The following is a 23,002-nucleotide window of genomic DNA, read 5'->3' as shown; positions in this document are numbered from 1 at the left end:
TATGACAGAGAGAGCTTTGCTTTCACGCCTTGCTGAGCAGTGAAAGAGTATCTGTCACTGAGAACATGCCGAAAGAGAACAAGTAAAAGTTAGTCAAAAAAGACAGAGGGAGAAGAGTAGAGGAGGGAGAAAGAAGAGATAGAGAAGGAGTTGGCTGAAAGCAGCTTCTGTCTTCCGTCCCACCCCGACTGTCTTCTCCTCCTCTCTGCCCGGCTGGGAGCGAGAGGAAAAAGAAAAGGAGTGCAGAGAGAAAGAGACGGAGAGGGAGCTCAACCACGCTTGCTCTTTAGCGCAGGACTCAGGAATTCCAGGACCTTTGGAGTTGCGCGCACAAACACACACTGACACACACACACATGCTGCTTTTCTCGTGGTGATACAAACCTCAACAGGACCCAGAGAGGGAGGATTAGAGAAAGAGAGAGACACACAGAGGACATGAGAGAACAGCCCTTTCCTGTGGACTATTTGACCATGATGGCACCTGCCAAGGAGGAAAGTGACTAGGAGGGGCTGAGGACTGAACCGGGACGCAGGCAGAGGAGGCTGCTGATGAAGGTGAGATTTTAATTTCCTGACAGCAGCTCCAGTATGTGTCTTTGTCCCATTTGCCAGGATCTACCTCCACATTAGTACGGATATTTATTAGAGCTTTTAATTTAACAGGAAACTGATGTAGTAAATAGTTTGTTGTTTGACTGATGGGCACAAGTGTAAATGTGAAAGTGAAGTGTCCATGCTGTGGTTTCTGTTATGTTTCTTTATTCAGTGGCCAAAAAAGTGGGATGATTTCAGTTTCTTGAAGTGATACTGAAGCTGGGGAATACCCTGTGTAGGTGTTTGTGTTGGAATTACGCAGCTCTGAATGCGTCTCAACTCTACTGTATTTGTGGTTTCATATCTGTGTTGATCATTAGGGTGATTTCCCTGAGTAACATAAGAGCCTGGCTGGACAGGAGTGTGGACTTTATTATTTTTAGCAGGAGGATATGCAAGTGAGAACATTTTGTGGGTCTGGGAGCTTTAATTGGGTTTGATCAGGGGGTGATTCAGCTGAATGTAAATCAGGGAAGGAGAAAATGTGAAAAAAAAGAGTTTGTGTGCATGAGGGAGACTGTGTGTCTTGGATGTTTTATTTCCTGATGGTCCACCAGTGGAAGTGGGGGATTTGGAGGGAATTATTATCGCTTTAGCAGAGAATCTGTCTTTTTCTGTTGGCATTGGTTAGTCACACTGAAGTTATGTTTTCAGCTTGAGAACATAATAAGGTCTACGTACACTTTATAGCTTTGAAACAGGACCAGGTTCTGATCTAATAGCTTTTGTGCATGTCTTAGAACCACAACAAAGCATCTGAATTTTAACAGACTATAAATCAGTGGCGAATAAAGAAACCAGTGGACATGCAGAAGATTAGAAGTCTTTGGTTCTTTTACACCTGCGGTTATTGTGTGCCTCATCCCTCCACTCCCTCTCCCCTCCATCCCGCCACACTCTGCCACTTTTGTTCTCTAATCTCATTTACTTCTGCCTTTTCTGCAGGTTTTCGCTGAAATCCCACAACTAATGACAGAGGCTTATCCCATGCCACTCTGCTTTGCTCTCATCCTTTCTCCCACCCCTCTCTTTTCTCTTCTTCATCCTCCTTATGACAATCCATCTGCCTTTATAAAGCTTTAAATATCTGTTCGCTTTTATGCTATTTGTGGTATCAGCATCTTCTTTTTTTAGCTATCACCAGAAGGTTTTGTGTGTGAGAGGGTGTAAACGTGTTTTCAAACTCACAGGTGTGTATTTTGTCTGTCATCTCACCTATTCAGTCCTGTAATCCCAGGTCTTACTGGTTTTTATAACCCTTCACCCCAGAACCACCTTAACCTTCACAGTAACCCTTCCATTACCATACCACTGAACCGCACATTAACCCTTTCTTTACCTTTGCAGTGAAGTTTGTTTTGGGTGTAGTGGATGGTCCGACAAGGTTTTACATGATAGTTATCTTGTGTTGTGTTGAAAGTAAGATGGTCACACAGTAAGGTTGTGTTCTTTCATCTTGGTTGCTACTGAGATGGAGTTTGGTTGCAGCTTTCTTACATGTCTTGGTTGACGTTAATGGAACTGTAAGCATAAATGAGGGCATTGACTTGAACATGTTTTTAAATCAGGACATGAGAAATTGTTTTAAAAAAAATGTTTTTACACATCAAAGTTTGTTTACAGGTCTTGTTAAATAAATGTGGGAAAAGTTGTGTAAAGCCTTTTTTTGGCTCCAGAGCTGCGTGAAGTCTGACAGATTGCCTCAAATGATGTCACTTGAGATCGCCATCGTTGGGGCTTTTTGTTTGCTGTAGTTTGAAAATTTTAAAAAACATCCAGTGGTGTGGACTTAGACAGATGTAAGCTTACCAGCGCTTGGGGCTACATTAGCCTCCACTTTTGTCAATCTGAGACAGAACTGTTGGTGATGTGGTTGCATTATGGGTAGGGCTGCTCGTTTAATCGAATTTTAATCTAGATTATGATTTGGGCTTTCAACGATTATGAAAACAAAATAATCGACATAAGACGATAATGTGCTTCATGTCAGTTTACTCTCGTTGTCTTGTGTTGCAAATCAAACGAACCCAGAAGCCGCGCATGCGCTGTACCTCCCCCTGCCCTCTCCTCTTTTCACTCCACAAGCCAGTCAAGTAGGTGAACTACGAGTAATGCGAGGGGCAGGTGATTGCGGAAAATTTCAAAAACAGAGTGCGGAAAATGGCAGAGGGAGAGCGAGAGAAGTTGGTCTGTGTGTGTGTGTGCGCACGTGTCTGTGTGTGTGTGTGTGTGTGTGTGTGTGTATGTGTGTGCGCATCGGGGCTGAACTCCGCCGTGACATGACATGCCATCGTGTAAACGATATAAGTCATCACGAGCGCTGCATAATCGTTTGCATAATCGTGATTTCAATTTTGATCAAAATAATCGTGATTATTATTTTTTCCATAATCGAGCAGCCCTAATTATGGGTAATGTAGGCAGCTGGTCTTGACAAGGAAGAAGAATGTGTGCGATGAAAAAGATGATATCTCTTGTTCTGCTGCATCAGTCTTTTTTGTCCATTGTTAATCTGGCAATGTTTTCAGAGTGCAACCTTTTTTGATGCTGTTTGTAAGACTGTTTATGATCGTGCTTTGGTGCCCCTACAGTTACAGAGTAGTACAACACTGTCGTATGTGCAAACAGTTTATACTGTCCTGACATGGCTGTAGTGGTCTGTCTCACTGCTATTGCAAAAACAATGACAGTCTAACAGCAGAATCTACATCCCTGCTAGTGTTATTCATGAACTATTGCAGTATAGGCTGTAACCTTATCAGTATCATCCCTCTTTCACGGTTTCTCATGTGCATTTGCTGACAAGCTGAAGCATCTTGTAGGGGCAAAATACGTCATCAGAAGCCAAAAAACCATGTCAGCTGACAGGGTTGAGCATTGCAGGGTTTTACACAAACATGACTGCACAGTTTTATGTATTGTAACATCAGAGATGAACACTAATGAAACAAAAAGAATAACAAATTACAATGAAAAAGTTTTAGTCTGGCTGAAATACTGCTAGTGTTTTCTGCACAGATACATAGTTTGCCAAGCGTTTCTGAGTCTCTTCCTCTCTGCCATGACACTGAGAATACAAGCTAGCTCCTTCTTTGTTTTTTAAAACTTTATTTCAAACTGTCAACATACATAGAATAAACACAAAGCATCAGAATCATGTGCATACACATGAAGCATTGAGAAAACACTACCAAAAGCAATGCCAAACTGCTGAGCTAGTTGGTGCCCTGGAGCATTTCTCCTGGGATATCCTACCCACTCACAAATTTACATCATGTACGAACAGGCACCATCCTCCCAATTACAAGTTGGTGTACCATCTAAACGATTTTGTAGATCCATGTACATTACTGTTTCATATTAGGCTATTAATAAGTAGCAAACTCGGGTTGCTTGAGTCTTGGTAAATGTCACTCTTTGCATTGTCTGTTCAGCTACCCAGCCGTATTGTAAACACATTGCTGCTGCTTTAAAACGCATCACTTCCTGAGTATCAGAAGATTTTTCCCAAGACAAACAGGCATAGTGTTGAGAGAAGCGTATATATAATAGCTTTCATCACCTGGTCACAGGTTGCATTCTCTCTTCAGGTGTGCTCAATCATTTGGCATCAGAGAGCAGCAAAGTGGACATTTATTTAACCTAACAGCTCCTGTGGGTTCAAGGTGGGTCTGCTGATTGCCTGGTGATGAATTGACCACCAAGGTAACTTTATGGTTAAAGTGGTGTTACACTGATCCGCTGCCACACCTTAAAACCCATTAACCCCTATCTCAACCCTTCCTCAGCGGAAAAACCCATTAACCTTCCTCTTAACCCTCTCCGCAGCCTGAAATATCTACTAGGTCAGCAGAAAGTAGGTACGAAATGATGAGATTTATGAGAGTATGGTATCTAATATGTACATGTTGTGTAGACCACAGGATAAATATATGTTCTTGGACTGTTGGGCTATTGCTCTGTATTGGTTTGTCTTTTTCTCTCTTCATGTGAATGACGTAAAGAAAGATAAGCCGCAGAAAACTGATGAGGCTAGTTATAGCCAGAGAGAGAGAGAGAGAGAGAGAGAGAGAGAGAGAGAGACTGGGCAGCGATGTCAGTTTTCCTTTGTTTGAAATATTTAATGAGTGTCTCTGCTCTCTTGAAATATTGACTTTTTCCCATATAGCCGGAGGGGACAGACGGTAGCGGAGGCTGTTCTCTCATTCAAATAAAAGCAAAAGGCTGTTAGCATCAAACTTTCATCAGTTCTTTTATTAATTTATTTTTTGTTTTCTTTTTCAATCCTTCTGATTAAAAGAAAATAACATGATACTTGCCCTTGATTTTGCAGTTGATGAAGGGTAACGTGTTGAGAAAGAGAGAGAAAAGAGAGCGGGCCACACTTCAGGTGTAGCACCTCTGTAAAGGAGTTGCATGCAACTGTAGGTTTTATGTTTCCATGTCTTACAGTATATAAGACCATATACAATATGTGGTCAGGGCTGAGTGTGGCTGGTTTTTAGGCTCATGTAACCACTGTTCCATGGAGAGCTTTTAGTAAACTGTAACAATGAAATAAAAGGATGACTTGCTGTCTCTTGTAACAGCTGTTGTTGGAGTAGAAAAATAACTTAATTCAATGGGCCGACTGCCAGCGACTTTTAAGGTGGGACGTTAATTTGTAGTGTTACTCAATGCATGAGTTAACGACATGAATCAACACACCTTAAATTTCACTTTAACAACTTTGACCATCAAGTTATATACGTCATACACTATTTGTAATATGTGGATCTTCAAGCTTATAAAAATGTCGGCCGGCTTATGTGAACGGAAAGAAAAAAATCCCTGTGGGCTCCGGCAACATTAAACCCCCGAGCTTGCCTGAGCAGGACTAAACGCACAAACCTACCATATTTGAATATCCCATGGAGAGAGACTCTCACTGCAGCCTGTTCTATTTTGTTCTGACAGTTTTAGTGTGCAGCCTCGTTCTGTGGGCGATAAACAAGGTGCAGACTTCTATCTGTGTCACCTGTAATGAGGAAATACAGTGAGTGCTGGACGGAGCACTGAGTGGCAACAACCCCACCCACATTTAAGGGTACTGTTTGCAGTGGAAACGCTAGGGTCTAGGTACCATGTCTGAAGGGTTACTTTTGGTTCCAAAGGTACCACACCGAAAGTGTTTGATGGAAACGAGGCTTTTGTGTGTATGTGTAGTTTTCACATGAGTACTGAGAGTAGTAGTAACAATCGGATTTTTAAAAAAAGCAAAAAACTAATTTTTCACTGAAATAGATTTTTGCTCTTATCATATCTAAAGGTAGCTGTTTCCTGCTACATAAAGATGCTGTTCATCTGCTGTTTACAGTAAATTTGGTCCTCTTGTGGTGAGGTCTGCTCAGCATCTTCTTTCATTTATACAAAATAAAGGAAAAATAGAAAACAATAAATACACAAATAAGTAAATGATTAAGCTACAGTCAGTAACTGAACAGGATGCTGCAAATGACATCTGTATTGATGACCAATTTTTACTATTATTTAAAGTAAAACAAACGCCCCAGTGCATATGCGCCTCTGTGTGATATACAGTTGGGTATAACGCGTTACAAAGTAACGCGTTAGTGTATTTTGATGACTTTTTGCAGTAATGAGTAACCTAACGCATTAGTTTGCTGTTTGAGTAATCAAATACTTAAGTACATTTTCAAACAAGACATCAGTTACTTCCGCTACTTTTAGAACGCTGGTCCTTCAGCTCCGAAACAGCAACGGCTGTCGTTTGGTTCTAATAACGGAGATAACATTAAACCTTTGAGTCTGAAAGAAGCCACGGAGCTTGTGGCTCGCTATGTGGTCGGAAAAATGCTGCTGTTGTCTAAATAGGTGGAGTCTAAATAGGTGGAGTAGGACTCGCTGACAGACATATTTCAGACTCAGGACTTGCATTATGCCTGGTACACGCTACACGCTGGTACTCACCAATTATCCCCGGTCGTCTTTCACGGCATGTGTGATGTCATCGGGTTATTCTTGTCCTATTTTTATTACTTTGACTATTATTTGAGTCACTGTGTCTGTTCATGTGCCAGCCGACATGTTGTTGTAGTCACCTAAAAGCGTCAGCAGATGGCAGGAGCTACATTTGAAGCGCCATAAGTAAACTGTCAAGCTACTGTATGTTCCACAGGAAGTTCTGACAAATGTTTCAGAATAAAAGCCTATTTAGAAAATGGAGGGATTCTCTCAGCCGAGGTTATGAGGGGCTTTTAATTTGAAACAAGTGTTGAGTTTGAAATGACGGTGCGATATGTTAACTTTACAAAGACAACAGAGCAGATAAAAAGTAAATATATAAACACACAGAGGGATTAATAAATAACGGACCGTCTATAATGTAGTTTGTTTCAAATGAAGCTGGGAGCCTCTGCAGTTGTGGTGAGTAAAAGCCCCGCCGCTATTTGTTAATGTTATTACTTTATGTCCGTCTCCATTATGAGGACATAACATTGTTTGCTAGCTTGATGCTAATGACAGTAACGTTAACTCAGCGGGTTGACAAAGTGCCTCTGTTGTTTCACACCATCATTTCCCCCTTTTACTCTGTGTGGTAACATCCCTAGAGGAAATATTAAAAACGCTGGGGTGTTGTTGTCATGCAGTTGTCTACGGCATCAGATCCTTCTGTGTTTCTACTGGTCAAAGTGACGGCTGTGATGGAAGAATTGGATCTCAGTGAAGGGCAAGTGGTCCATAACTTTAATTTTGGAGACAAAAAAATGTAGGCTTAGCGCCCTGTGGTCCGTTGCCCAATGGGAAATGTAGAATACTCAAAAGTACTTTAAAAGTGCTTGAGTTCCTTTTCTCAGGGAGTAATGCAGTAAAGTAACTGGTTACTTTTTAAAAAAGTAACGCAGTAACGTACTTTCATTACTTTTAAAGTAACCCTTACCCAACACTGGTGATATACTATCAGCAGGTGTCATTAAACCTTTTAAAAAAAGATTTATGCTTACTCTTTATTTACACGTGACAATAAATATGCATGATAGCCCAAAGGCAAGACTTTTCACTATGACAGAGACATAAGATGTGGTGGAAGACAATGGACCTCATGTTTTAACGGTGTCATCTGATGTGTTTGGATAACCTCAACACATGGATGACTGGATGGATGACAAAAGAGTTGAACCTGAGGTCAGCGAAGATAGTTTCCCTGATTCATCACTGTGTTAAAAAGGCAGATAAAGGATGTTAGATGCTCTAACAGAGATAGAAGTGTAGATAGCTCCTTAACTGCTTTTCAAGCTCAAACTTTTAAGGTGAAGAGGTCTTTAAATAGGAGATAAGGAGGAAGCAGCACAAAAATAAATCAGGATGGCAGGTTTCTTAGAAAAGTGATGCCAAAATTGGACATATGTCAGGACATGTGAAAGAATGTGAAAGGCAGAACGTCTCTTTACAAGATAAAGATTAAAGATATTCCTGTAACTCAGACAAAGAAATTATTTTCATTAAGTGAGGCAAGAAAAGACATGAAAAGGTGACACATTTTAGGTAATAGTTACAGTTTCTCAGCACACAGGCAGACTAGCATTATTGTCCTAATGTGCTAGACACACAGAAAGACTGATTTCCTGTTGTCATGATAAAAGAAGTTGGAGAGTAGAAGATGTTAAATGTTAAGGAGCAGCAAAAGGTGTCATCACTATCAGGGTTCAACGCTAAGGTTTTTTTTCACTTGCCCGGTCGGGCAAGTTGGTCAGAGATCTACTTGCCCGAAGTCAGTTTTTACTTGCCCTATAAAAATTGTTTAATTTAAGCGGCTATCAAATAACAAAGACTGCAGTTATTTTTATGTTATGTAATCTTTATTCACACTGTATTTATTAATTAAAACAACATATGTCATGTATTGTAGCTTAATTCTTACACAAAAATGAGTGTCAGGGCTTAAAGTGAAAAATTTGTCAATCGTTCTCCATCTATAATTTTGCGCCCTACTTGAGCCATGCCCACCTCTATTTATTTTTCACCCCTCTCTCCAGTTCTGCTGTATTAACACCGGGTTTAATATATTTTGCTTCCATCTCTCTGCCCTGCTCTACTGTACTTCAACGCTACTTAGCTCTCTCTCTACTCTACCAGTAGACTACCACATCCACCTGTTGCACAAAACGCACACAGCAGTGTTTCCCCTAGGATGGAGTTGTAGCAGCGGAGGTGAAGCACACGCATGAAAAATAATTTTCACATGCGTGAAACTTTTTTGTATGCTTGCAAAGCACAGCCTGCTGGGATGTTTCTATGTATCTACTGGCACCAGAAGGGCTCTTTAGGACTAAGTACATACAGTACATGTGTGCACAGTAATGAGCAGGTGAAATGTCTGTCTAGCTTACATATGATGTGTCTCAAGATTTAGGAACATACAATTGTATTGAATATAATACAGTAAAAAGTCACTTCACATGCTGCTGTTTTGTGCTATGACCTATTTAAGTGTTGGAAGTTGTTATTTACGTGACAACGCCTGAACGCAACACAAGCTCAGCATGAGTGCCGTGCTGAGCTGCTGTGTGAGCAGCGTGTTTGTCTGTGTGTAACAGCAGTCTGTTGGTGGTTATTTACACACTGTCACACTGTCATAACAATAACTTTGTCAGCTGACAAACTGCACCGGGCTCGGGGTCAGGTTTGGTCAGGAAAATGCGGCCCGAGCCGCTCTAGCGTGCTCACCTGTGTGTGTGGCGGGACTCCGCCGTGCGCAATACAGAGAGCAGAGGAGAATTGTTAATGCATGACCATGTAGAGACAGAAATGACATGATGGCATAACACCATAAATAGTATATTGTTATGTTATTATATGAAGCGTCCGTCACGCAAAATAATATCAATGGGGACTGTGGGCAGGACATTGTTACACAGCTGTGCCTGTGACTTCAGGCAGAGAGACCGCTGCATCAGAGCAGAAGAGCACGTTTTAAAATACCTTTATTTTATCAATTAGTTATTAACTTTTACTACTTTTAGCAACTTGCCCGATCGGGCAAGTGAGTTGTTAGTTTACATGCCCGACTGTGAGCTTTACTTGCCCCGGGCAATCGGGCAATCCTTATTGTTGAGCCCTGACTATAACCCCCAAAATATTGATTGTTTTTGGTAAAATAAGATTTGACCCACCTCTAGAACTCCATTAAAGTATGTTAGGTCTTAATCAGTACCTAGTTAGCACAGTGTGAAATTAACAAAATTTAAATTTTTAATTTAAATTAGGAAATATCTGATTCAAGAATGAAATATTTTTGACCACCAAAGCAAAAGAAACTACCTGACCACCTTAGGCTGCACAGAGGTGAAAAGCCAAGCTTTGGATGTCGGACTAGTTGTGTAGAGTGAATTTAGCATAATTGATGGCTCAGTAGCATGATGTCATCAGATTAAACTTGATACCCAAAACATGGGAGCGAGGTTAATTAGGAATCACGTATCAGAACAGATGTCTTAGATATGAGATGGCTGATGGCAATGTGGCTCCATGTCATCACATAAAAGCAGATCACTTAATCATGCTGATGGTCTGATGTAATTATAAGGCTGAACGGAGGGTGGTTGATCTCAGTTCACCATCAGTGCACTGTTCACAGTGAATAAACGGTTCTGTAATGTTAAACCACAACTGGTTTGTGATTATGTTGTTTTCCGCTAAGCTGGTTTAAACGCTGTTCAATGGGAGTTTGTCTATGTAGCCTGCTTCAAAAACTCCAGTTGACCTCCATTTAGCACAGTGCCCATTTAAAATGTGCTTATTCAGAACGGGATGGTAGCTTGGCTCTGATATTGCTGCTTGCAACTTTCTCCAGAGTTTTCAACTTTCTAATCCAAACAGCTTCACACTCGACACTGTGCTTCCTTGGCTCCTGAGCAGTACACCTACCAGGACATATGTGTCCCCTAGCAATGCTAGAGTATATGCGTCATTAGCTAACAGCAAGTGGTTTGGGACCAGGCTATTTCCCAGAACAGAAGCACTCATTCTGAAAGTTACATCACTGGTGCTTGAAATGGTTCAGTTTCCCACAGTGTAAGTTCTCTGGTCTCTCTTTTTCAATCTGTTCTTGAATGCACTTAAGTGAACGACCGAGAGTGGGCTATATCCAACATGCTTTTCAGCAGTGTAACAGTAGGGGTCCCCTCTAAATGCACTACATAGTGTGTACATACTAAACTACTAATAAATATGTCCCATAGACACTGCACTTCCTTGGGTCCTCAGCAATACACCAGAGACATACAGACAGAGATTTCTTCCATTTTACTTAGATGAGCACAAATTGGCCTTGGCCTTCCGAGTGTTTTAAAGGTAGCTAAAGGTTATGTTCAGTCAGAGAAACTTTGACAAAGATCAACAACCTGTGGTAAAACCTTAATTCAAACTGACCATGGGGCGTCTGTGGCTTAGAGGTAGAGCGCACACTAATCAGAAGATTGGCGGTTCGATCCCCAGCTCCTCCAATCCACATGTTGAAGCATCCTTGGGCAAGATACTGAAGCCCAAATTGCTTCCGATGGCTGTTCCATCGGTGTGTGAGAGCATGTGAATGCTTACTGAGTAGAAGGTGGTGATTGACCATGTATGGAAGCCTCGGCCACTAGTGTGTGAATGGGTGAACGTGACGTAGTGTAAAAGCACTTTGAGTGGTCAGAAGTCTAGAAAGGTGCTATACAAGTGCAGTGGGAAGGTGGAAATTACAATTGGCAGATTTAAATGTGTCTCCTGGACACCTCCCTGGACTTCCCTTTCTTTCCACTGAACGATGTCACCACCAACTTGCTACCTGTTTTATGTCTGTTTCCCAACAGCAAGTTGTTTGCCAAAGTAATTAAAAGAAAATGATGAGTCATGCCAGCAAATTAATACATTTCTCACCTAAATCAAAATGTGCACAGTCATTGTAATTTCAAAACATAGCTGCAAAATTTAAGGAAAAGAATCAAAATATGGGGCAACCTCTATCTTACCTAGTAGAGTGTACACCCCATATAGTCTGAATCCTTGTAGCAGCCATTATCCAATTCTGACCTGTGGCCCTTTGCTGTGTGTTGTCCCCCCTCTGTCTCTTGCCTTTCCAGTGTTTCTATAGCTGTCCTATCTAAAGGCAACCAATATGTGCTTTCATTTTATAGAATAAACAGGAGCAGTCTTGCTGGGGAAAGAAAAAAACATGCTTTAGTAGACAGGTTTTGGCTGATTTCTTTTGGCACATGACAAGATGAAACTTCCTGCTTGACTTGGACAAGTCTTCTACGACTGCCATCACACCCCTCTGCTCTACAGATATTAGAGTGTACTATTACTGTTAATAGGACTGAGGTTCAAAAGCATTATCGTAAACCTTTCACAGGCCTTACTGACTCTATTTTGGTTTAGTTTATTAATTTTAACTCACAAAAAATGCTTAACTCAATAAATAAGACCTAAAACTAAAGTTTAGACAGCGTAGATATTTCTTAACTGAAAACACATTGTAGTACTCATTGGTAATAAAAAGCAGGAGAGGCAAATATCCAATGTGTTAGAGATTCCTTCATAAATCTGGGTATTTTATCAATTTCAGACCAGATTCAGAGAGGAGCATGGCTAAGTCTTACTGGCAAATACCCACACGATTGACATTTTTTGCAATGCTGCGCTTTTCATTGTCAGATTATCATTGTCTTGGAGATTTATCATATCCTGTGTCCCTTAGTGCTGATCTGTAACTCATATAAGACTAAACACATGATAACAGTCAAACTTAGAGATGTTGAAAATCAGTTATTGGCACTTCTAGTCCATAATATGAATATTATGTGGTGACAAAAAGCTGCTCTGCCTCTCCTACACTGTCTTTGTGCTCCCTGTCTTACCTGTCCTTTCCTTCTACTATCTTACCCTCCTCTCCTCCCCTTCTCTGTCCCTCACATACACTCACACGTGTGCGCGCGCACACACACGCAAACATCCACTCACCCTTCCTGTCCCTCCTAATTTCTTCTTTCTTCCTCGAATGCTCAGCGCTGTTGCAGAACAGCCTCTCCTTTGCCAGACTGACCTGTAATTGCACTCTTGATTTGTGTAGATATGTGTGTGTGTGTGTGTGTGTGTAGGTGTGTGTGTGTGTGTGTAAGAGAGTGAGTTTGGACTCCGGGCGCCTGTCCTGTCCCATCACCTTGAGCGGTCATGCAGTGTTGAAGGTGAGGTGGAATTAGGAGGCTTTACACAGGAAGATAGGAAAATAACGAGATTCTCACCATCCCTGTCACATGCACACACACACATTAACACACACACACACATTATCACACACATACAAGCACCCTTATAGTTTAAGAAACTGTCTCTGTCTCTACACACACACACACACACACACACACACACACACACACATATACACACACACTGTGTCCCAGAGGAGTGCTCGAGGGGCTTATGCAGGGGATTTTGCTGTTCTGCAGTGTGCCTGTCAGATAAGGAAGGAGACGCAGGCCTGCCTGGTGACACGCTACTGAGCGCGTGCAGTACAGCATCCTCTCCTTCTCCTTTCCTCTTTAACCTGTCACTCAAGTCACCTGCCACCCTCTGCTGCCACTGGTGATGATAGCATACACACACAGGGACTGTCTGGTATCTCATTTGGAAAACTCAGAAACATATACACATGGTCATTCCTTTGTTACTGCTTTCTCCTTTAATTCTCTTGTTCCCTCACTCCTTACTTCCTTCACCTAGTCTCTCCACCTTCCTTAACAACCCCCAACTCTGTATTCGCCCTCCCCTCCTCAGCCTGCACCTCCTCTTTTCCCTCTCCTTTATGTACCCCCCTTCTTTCCCCCCTTTGCCCTCCCTTCCTCCTGATCTTCATCTCTTCTCACCACCTGTAATCCTGCTTACTGCTGTTCTGCAGCTGCTCAGGATCACAGATGGAAAAAGACAGAGTAATCAAAAGTAGAGAGAGAGAAAATTTAAAGAGAGCATTTATTGCAAAAGTCTGTTTTTCAGCACTGGTGCTGTTTCTTCAAAAATATTTATTTTTATGTTTATTAAAAGTCTCAGTTTGATGCCAATGTTTGGTCGAGGCTAGCGTGTATTGCCAGCTGTGATTTGGTGCAGTAATAATTGATCTGGTCCATGGGTGAGCTGCTTGGTGAGATAATGGCATTTTGGCGGTGCTTCCAGCCTCTCACCATTCTCTCTCCATCCACTCCTGTTAAATTCTGCAGTACAGCTGCTGTCAGTTGTACCCACTCCAACAGCCCTCAGTCCATTGTTTTCAGTCTTTCTGCCTTGTATTTTCCAGTTGGTCTCAGACTCTACCCCAGTTTTTATATCCAAGGCTAGCAATCAGAGCAGAGTTATGTTTTAAAGGAAGAGTGATGAAAAAAGTGACAAAAAACTGAATATTTTTGTTATTTTTATTTGCGCTGTGAGGAGGAATAGAAATGATTAGCAGATTAGGTGGGTTAAACTGGGCGGATGGATGTTGTCAGGCAGAGGGCTGTATCAGTGCCAGGCTGCAGTCTAGACCTGTATTTTCTTTTGGGGTAGGTGAGGGAGAAATCTCCACCCAAATGGCCACCAGAGTCTTTAGATGTTTATATGAAGTTACATTGTGACCAAAATTAAATGTCAGGACAATGGCATCAGTTTGGCGTTGAACACTAGTGACAGATGACGTTGATATATTGTCTAACTGATTTGTAACAAGTAACCATAATCCAACTTCTTCCTAATGTCTCATGGCAGTGTCATCTTGACATAGAATAATGACATTTAGTCTTAAGGTAAGGAGAACAAGACAAGTGTCTGACAAATGTCACAATGACAATGTCCACATTGAAATTCTAATCTTGTTAGACAATGAAATTACTGTCAAAATTTAATGTCTGTCTGACATAAGAGTCCTACATCTTTCTTATGTCATATTGACGTCAGGTGTTTCGCCCATTGCAAAGTCAATTTTTTTCATACATATTTTAATTTTTGAGAAGAAAAAAAAAAGTTTGGTATATATATACAATATACACAGTTATACTGTATAGTTGTCACAGGTGAAGTCTTTAAACTACTTGTTTCAGTGGTGTAGTGGTAGTTGATGAGGTGGGTGTACTACTAGGTAGATAGGTAGGTTACTGATGAGGAAGTGGGCATACTCTCCTATATATTACAATGGCTGTTTTGCTGATAGGTGGGTATACTGTCACTGGATAGAAAAAGAAGTGGTTAAACCCCGTATACCTGAGTATACCCTCCACTACACCACTGACTTGTTTGGTCCCATAAGAGTTCAATTTACAGTGATATAAAACTTGGGACAGACAGCAACTTCTCAACATTTGAGAAGCTTGTGGCAAATAATAAATGGACTGCAGTTTTATTGAACTTTTATACAAAACACACATCGATGGCAGTGAGCTTCCTGACAAGGTGCTGGCTGATCATCAAGACCAATGTGGGATTCAGTAACTTCACCAAGGCTAATCTGACATGCTGACGTGAAGGATCTTGGACTGAGCCGCTAACCCTACGGATGACCTGCTATCCTTGCCAAATACATTCGACATTTTTGATTGATTGTTACCTTAAACAATGAATTGAATCATGACTTTTAATCCACTTCTAATGTTTAATAAAAAACAGGCAAATCTCTGCAGCACTAGTCCTTGCATTTCTGATAATGGCCAGACTGCAGTGCTGCAGCCAACTCGCGTTGGACTGAGAGACCTGTTCAAAAGTTCAAGTTCCTTCTCTCCATGTCTATACAGGGGTAACAAATGGTGACTAGGCTTGATGAGATGGTTTCTTCTACATACTCCATCCACAGCTATTAACCACCTATGGAAATGCTTCAACCTCCACCTTTTCTACTGTATAGGGACATCTTGCACAACACCCAGAAGTCCGTCACGTTGCAGAGTGTTCAGTTCTGTCTATATTAGCCAGTTTCCCTCCACATCCACCCACCCTCCCATAAAAACCCTCTTGCCTACGCCCTAGGTCTCTCCTGTCTCAACCAACCGCCCCCCCCCCCCCCCACCACCACCACCACCACCACCCTCTTTACCGACACCATCCCCCAGCCCTAGCCTCTTGGCAGCTCCTCCAGGCAGGCTAATTGACTCAGTCCCAGGAGGGGGGGGATCATGCCACATTTCTAATTTGGCTTCCCCTCCTCCAGATAAAAGCTACATCTCTCCATCCTTCAACCCCCCCCCCCCCCCCTCGCTTCAACCCCTCGTTCTCTCTTCAAACTATATCCTTTTTTTGATTGTTTTCCTTTTGTATTAAAAAAAGAAAAAATACAGTTCAGACTGAACAACTTACATTTCGAGTAGAGTAAAAAATGTTTAGTTTTTATGTATCTTTCACACATCTTTGTTTCTGTCTTTCTTTCTCTCTCTTAAGCTGGCTGTCTTCATGACTGCCAGCCCCAAATACAGACATAATAGACAACTGAATACATGAAAGGACAGATACACACACACACACACTCACAGAGCACAGCACCTCGCCTTTGCTCACCATGGGGTTCACCTTCAGAGAGCCTCCATCTCCACAAACCGCACCTGGGGACTACGATGGGCGTGTCTCAGTGTGCGTGTTTGTGTGTTCTGTGCATGTGTGTGTGTGTGTGTGTGTGTGTGTGTGTGTGTGTAAGCCAAACCTCATCCCACTAACAAGCAGACAGATGGAGAACAAAGACATTTTGTTATTGATTGTATCATACTTGAGAATCAGAAGAAGTAATCTAGAAAGTCTCCAACGTGCCCAGATTGGGAATTTGAGATTCTGCACTTGTGTACACCAAACAACATAAAAACAATAGAAAAAAATATTTTTGTGAAGCTGAAAAGGTGTGCAAAGTGTTTACACTGCACTGGCATTCATACTGTACATCTTAGTTCTGTGTCTTTTGCATGCATCCCAATTCAAATGAATGTAATTTAAACAGTCTGAGTGTGTGTTTCTGTGTGTTTCTGTACTACTGAAGGACTGCAGTAATGCTTAAGAAAAGCATTTAAGGTGTTGCGTGTTAATATCACAAAAGAGAGGTGGAGTAAATCTCAAGAGCACTGACCCAGGGGACAGTTTCACGATACAGTGGCTGAAATTAAACAAAAAATATACACACGCACACGAGGTATACACACAGTAACACAAGTCAGGCATCCTGACAGGTTTTGTGCAGGAAGCATGTTTGGTATGTAGCAGTAGCTGCGGCCATTAGTAAAATGGTATTTTCAGCTGGACAGATAAGGTATTTTAGCTGGAGACTCCAGGTCGGCTGGTCTTGTGGAAAAGACATTTGACACGTAGAAAGTTGTTACCTACAGTAGAGTATGTGGAAAGATTTCAGGTCTGTTCTTCGTATTTGTAGAAGAGTGGAAAACACATCCCTATTTTATTTTTTTTTAACAATTGAGACCTGGTCTGACAGTTTGTAACTTTTTATGCGTTTATGCCCTCTGCCCCCCCTGCACTCAAACAGATGGACAGGACAGGAATATTTTTGCATAAAATTTTTCACAGATGTACCACAACAGAAATGTAATGGGCCCCAGATGTCTTTACCTTTTGATCCACCATGATGGCACAAAGTAGTTTTTGGATGTTTGAAGAACAAAAATTTATACCAGTTCAGCTCGAGGGGTTTCTTAATTCACCATCAGGGGGTTCAGGAAAATTTGCACTCAGCTACCATCACAGAGACCTAAGGTCAGTTCTACAAGCAGTGCTCTTAAGATAACTAATTGCAGGGCTGCCCATAATGGAGGGAAAGGGGGAAAGCTTTCTGTGGCCCAGCTGCCACCGGTTTATCCCTAAATACAAGCAATGATAAACATACTTTATTTTGAACCAAACTATTCACCATTTATTATTAAACCAACAACAAAAAAATGTGTATTTAGTGTTGCTTCAGAAAAATGTAACCAATTTTATAATGAAAACCCCCTCTCCCAAAAATGGTATGAGTTTTTTTTTATTTTTTTTTTTTTTTTTAGAATCAACAGTAGCAAACATAACAAAACAAACAAAAATGGAAACATGCATGATATGAGAAAATCAGATTTGGGTAGAGCCCATTCACTGGCCCTTCTCAGTGGCCCAGACATTTTCTGTGCGCGGGCCTGACTAATTTGTACTGTGAGTTTTTTTGTGATTGTTGTGGGCAAAAATCCTCGATTTTGCGGCATGTTTTCTTAAAAAATGCGATGGAATATGCGGGATATTTATGCAATTTTATGCGATGAAATTGCGGGAACTTGTAAAAATTATATTTCAGACTCAATGGTATCAGTGGGTCACCCCTAACTTTGAAAGAAGACCACTGAGGTGGTTTAGTATCTGAACTCGATTCTTCCTGGACCCCTCTCTGTGGGCCTGTTAATATGGAAGGTGCAGATCCAGAACACACGAGAGAAATTTTATGTCCCATCTGACATTAGAACGCCTTATGATTCCCCTGGGGGAGCTGTATGTAGAGTCTAGGGAGTTGGTTTTACTTTGCCATTTGCAGCAATGACTGAGAGCTAGATAAGTGGTTTATAATTGATTAAAGAAGCTCTATATGATATTTAGAGCATGTCATTGATTCAGAGGTTGTCTGAACATGGCTCTTAATATTGAGGTGGCTGAGCTGGCTGGCAGCAGCACATAGTACTAACAGCACGAACAGTGCTGACAACAGTAACAGTGCTGACAGAGCTAACAGTGTTAACCGGGGGAAACCGGAGGGTGAGCGTCACACTTCTGCAGCAATGCCAACCCGATTAGCGGTAACCACTGTATGAGGGCTTTGCAAAGCACCGGTGATTGGCTAGTCTACCACATTAACAAACAAAGCGCAGATTATGACACACAGAGGGAGTGTCACTTCAATCTCTACTCAGGACACTCCACTATATCTTCACATAGCTAGTTGTTTGATGCTATATTAATGCTCTGAACATCGTATAGAGCTCATCTAAAGATAGATGAAATATACAAATGGATTTGCTCAAAATTGTCAAGGTACTGTTCTACTGACAACACTATAGAATACAGTTATAAGTAACCATTTCATTGAAACAATCTTAATTTATTTTACAGCTAAACTGAGCTGAGGTAAGTTACATGTAACAACATGATGATCTGACATACTGCTGGAGGTTTACCAGAATACAAAGAAGGATACAAAAGCTGTGGTTGGTTACTGTCACAAGCCTTTCCTCTCCCTCTTAAACCTTATGATGCTATAATGGCCAGACATGCCATTAAATGTCTCAAATGAGTGGCGATTAACTAACAAAACACTGAATTTTAAATTTCAACCATTTTTTATTGGCAGGAATAGAACATTTACCATCCTCAAATATAGGGCTGACAGTCTTTGATGTTACCACTGATGATGAACTGGAGCTATGAAGAGAATTGGCTGGTGTCTTATGGGTGGGTGAGGGGGCTTCAAACAGCAAAGTCTTTCATGCTTCAGACTCCATATGCTTATATACTGCTCACTGCATCCCTCATTAGCCAAGGTTGTGTGTGTCTGTGTGTGTGTGTGTGTCTTTTAATGACCACCAAGAATGTGAATTCTCATGTTGATGAGATAGGGATGGTCCGTTTCTGCATACTGCATATACTATATGTAACCTGCATGCATTTTAATGTTTGTGATGGGGGACAAAACATTTGAATGATTACTTACATGTCACCTGTGACTGATGACAGCAGTACAAAGAGCAGACGCAGGGGAGGAGGAAGAGGAATGAGAGAGAAAAGGAGAACTGGAGGTGGTTGAAGAGAATGACAGACAGATTAATGTGAAATGTGCTGCAGCAGGTTGTTATCCTATGTTTCTTTCTGTTTCTACGAGTTAATGAAGACTGACGGCTAAGCGTAATTAGAGCCACTTATCTAAGAAAAAGGGAGGCAACAGGTCACTTTATTCCGTGTTTTCACCTCCTTTCTCTGCTTCCATTTGTCTTCTTCCCTTGGTTCTAATACATATCTGCCATCCGCTACTTCTTTTCTTTTACTTCTTCTTCTTGTCTTTACTTTTACTCTCCCACTTACTCTTTTTGAAAACATTTTGCCCATAATCAAAGATGGATGGCAAGCTTTACAGGAGTGGTCGGGGCAACAGAAGATAGAAAGAGGAGGTAATAAGACAGGTACAATCAGGTCAGAAAATCTGCATTTGTGCCTATTAGCTGATGAGGTCAGTGTTAAAGGTCAGAGGCTGATGACAGTATATACTTGAGGGCAACATAAACACACCCATGTCCCTTATTCACACCTCCTCTGCTTTATTTGATGGTTTGCCTTGCTTTTTCCTTTAGTTTTTGCAATACATGTTGTTTATTTAATCACGTTTGTGGGTCTGTCCTTTGTACAAGCACATGTGACATCTGGATGCAGTTCAAGATTCTTTATGTGATTGGAAATGCTTAAGTTGCAACTTCAAAAAAGCACAACTGTCTGCAGGAGAAAAAAAAACAGTCTTAATTACTGAAAAGCACCTGCATTTGGTGTGTTCAGTGTGTGTCTTTGAGTGCGTATTCCTTTGTGTGCATACATGGCGCTGCCTGCTTGTTGACAGTAATGGTGATAGATGAAAGCCAGAGACATAATGAGTGACCAGCATTCTGCAGGGAGTTTAGTCTGTGCGCTGGAAATATAAGTGGAGGAAAGAAAGGAGCAGGTTGCAACATGTCGAACATAAGTTGTTTTCACCTACATACCTGGACACACCTTCACTCAAGTGTTTACCTGGCAGTGTGTATACTTTAAGTCAACTCTTTTGAATCCACATGTATGTGCATTTAAAGTGCATCAAAACTTTGTGCTGAGCATGTAAAATCAATATGTGTGTGCTATTTATTTATTTATGTATTTTACTAACTTTTCATAGTTCATTTTACTGTATAGATTATTCTCTTCAAGACTTATTTGGAAACTTTTTAGTGATGGTTAATTGTTTTAAATTGGTAGCAAACAACAGCTGCAACTGTTTGTCAGTCAGATGATTGTTGGATCATGGCATTGCAATTTATGATGGGTAAAAATGGCTGCAAAATGTCAGAAAGAGTTTAGGTCACAAGACTTTGACTGACAATATTCTGTTAGGCGTCCGTTATTAGCAAAACACTTCTGCCACAACCCGTCTTCTGTTTGTTTCTGTTATCATCCCAAAATCCAACTAAACCTTTACAGTCTAAAGGGGCTTTAAGGGAAAATCAGAGCATATGACACCTCCTCACACACACACACACACACACACACACACACACACACACACACACACCCTGTCACCAGTCCTGCAGGGCTGCTGTGCGGCAGTGGAGGTTTAACAGCAGGGTCTAGCTCCACACTGACACGCTGATGCTCGCTTCCTGAACAGAGGAAAAAAAAAAATGTCAAGCACAATTATAAGCCAAGTAAGTGAGACCTCTCTGAGAGCCAATGAACCGTGGGGTGTAAAAGTGAAACCACTTCCATCCCATGCTGTGTGTTATGATCTCTCAGCGCGCTTTATGTGAGGTCCTGTCATCCATCCTTCATATGAACTCTGGGACCCAGTAAAGACTCTGTAAAGTTGTCGGTTCATCTCTGCAGCACTGTCACCAAGATACATAAGGCATGAAATTACACTACAGTACTTTAAACTGATCCCCCCCCCCAGACTTTTTTATACAAAACTTTTTTGAAGTCAAACTCTGCAGGACTAAATGCATGTGCTCAATGGCTCTGGTACCCTTTGACTTCTACTGATCAGCTACAATCAGCAAAATAATAAGTGTGTTTCTGCGATTTGATAGTTATAATTAAAAATTTTGCTAAAGTGATTAATGAAATACATCATCTAATGGTACAAAAATACTTGAATGTGTGCACGAATAGCAAGTCTCCAAAAAGTGGTGCTATGGAAGCATCTTTACTGCGCCCTCTGTGGGAATGCAATAGAATTAAAGAACTATGGTTGCACTTCTGCACAAAACTATTGGTTTTGCTGTAGCTACACTGTGTGCTATTGTTTTATTATTATATACCATGTGATCATGGTCTTCAGTCACATAAAATGAATAAATGAAATGAGCTGACAGTCTGATGACACACATTGACCTCAGTGTAATGATCATAGTTTGTGTTAAAATGTTTAATGTTGGGCTCCAGATAATCAAGTTGTCGCACAGTAGGTTTTGTAGTATAGAAATCTAAAATAGGAGAAGAAGAACAACAACAACAACAACATTGACAAAAAGAAAATTAAACAAAACAAGTTCTGAGAGTTGAGTTCTTGAAAGTTGATTACAGTAACTCAGGGAAACATTAAGCATATGTATAGTTTCCTTACAGTGACTCAACAATCAAAATTATTCTGCATTCTTTACACGCATCTTATTAATTTGTGCCTGTAGGATTAACTGTGTTTGAGTTCTCTACTCTCCAGTCTATCATTGATATCATAGAATCACTGGAAAATCATCAGCCTTTTTTTGTATTTGGATATACAGCAAGAAAATATTGATTAAGGTCACTGAAGGAAGCAGAGGCACCTACAAAACCATCAGGGTGTTGTTCAACACACCCATATATGAGCAGGCTTTGCAGCTCTGCTGGCATATGAAGTCTTAAAAGTCTAAGATTATGTTGTTGATTTAACTTTGAGGCTTAAGCAGGAAAGAGGATCTCGTCTGTGGTGACTGTCGAAGATACTGTATGACAGACCTGCAGGGAGAGCAAAGCAAAGATACATTGAGTGCAGCTCAGGGATTTTGAATTGGAGGACTTTGATGATGATGATGTCAAGCCTCTTCTCATGCTGGTGTAGGAGGTGAACAACAGCATGAAAATGAAGCCAGAAGGCTGCTCAAATCCCCTGATCACACCCATCCTTATTTTCAACACCTGAAGCTCATCAGTTTGGCTCAGGAGTATGGCAGGATCCTGACAGAGCAGCTGCAGTTGGCCCCCAGCTTCAAACTGCTCCGCCCATGAGGTGATGAAGGTACTGCCAGTTCTGTAATGCTTCTGGTTGCCTCTTCTAAGCACGTTTCGAAAGATGCCATCCCAGCAGCTCATTGAAATGACTGTTGTGCCCACAAAGGCTGTTTTGGTCTCTACTACTTTGTCTACTGTGCACCAACGGGTCTACTTCTCCTGCTCCATCAGAGACAGCATGATCCTGGGCAAATGTACGCTCGAGACATCCTGAGGAGGAAACGTAAGTGCTTTGCAGCAGAAGTGCTGAACACTATTGCTGATGTTGCAGCAAGGGAGGTCAGACCAACTCACCTGCCTCCAAATTCAAGCGCCAAAAACAATTGCACCCAACTTGCAGATGTAGCAGATGGTGCAGAGACCATTTATACCCAGGCTGAAGATTTGAATG

At 41.3% G+C, this 23,002-nt stretch overlaps 1 protein-coding gene across 1 annotated transcript in view; it reads left to right on the top strand.

Moving 5' to 3' along the window:
- The first annotated feature begins 419 nt into the window (after positions 1-419).
- sema3b (sema domain, immunoglobulin domain (Ig), short basic domain, secreted, (semaphorin) 3B) overlaps positions 420-23,002 on the top strand; it is a 92,241-nt gene continuing 69,658 nt past the window's right edge. The window contains exon 1 of the mRNA XM_033629168.2: positions 420-558. The gene's annotated coding sequence lies outside the window, so the exon portion shown is untranslated. The remainder of the gene's footprint in view (positions 559-23,002) is intronic.

Source organism: Epinephelus lanceolatus, chromosome 8, assembly GCF_041903045.1.
Source record: "Epinephelus lanceolatus isolate andai-2023 chromosome 8, ASM4190304v1, whole genome shotgun sequence".
NCBI lineage: Eukaryota > Metazoa > Chordata > Actinopteri > Perciformes > Serranidae > Epinephelus > Epinephelus lanceolatus.
Note: the sequence above shows the minus strand (reverse complement) of the source record. Positions and strands in the feature narration are given on the sequence as shown.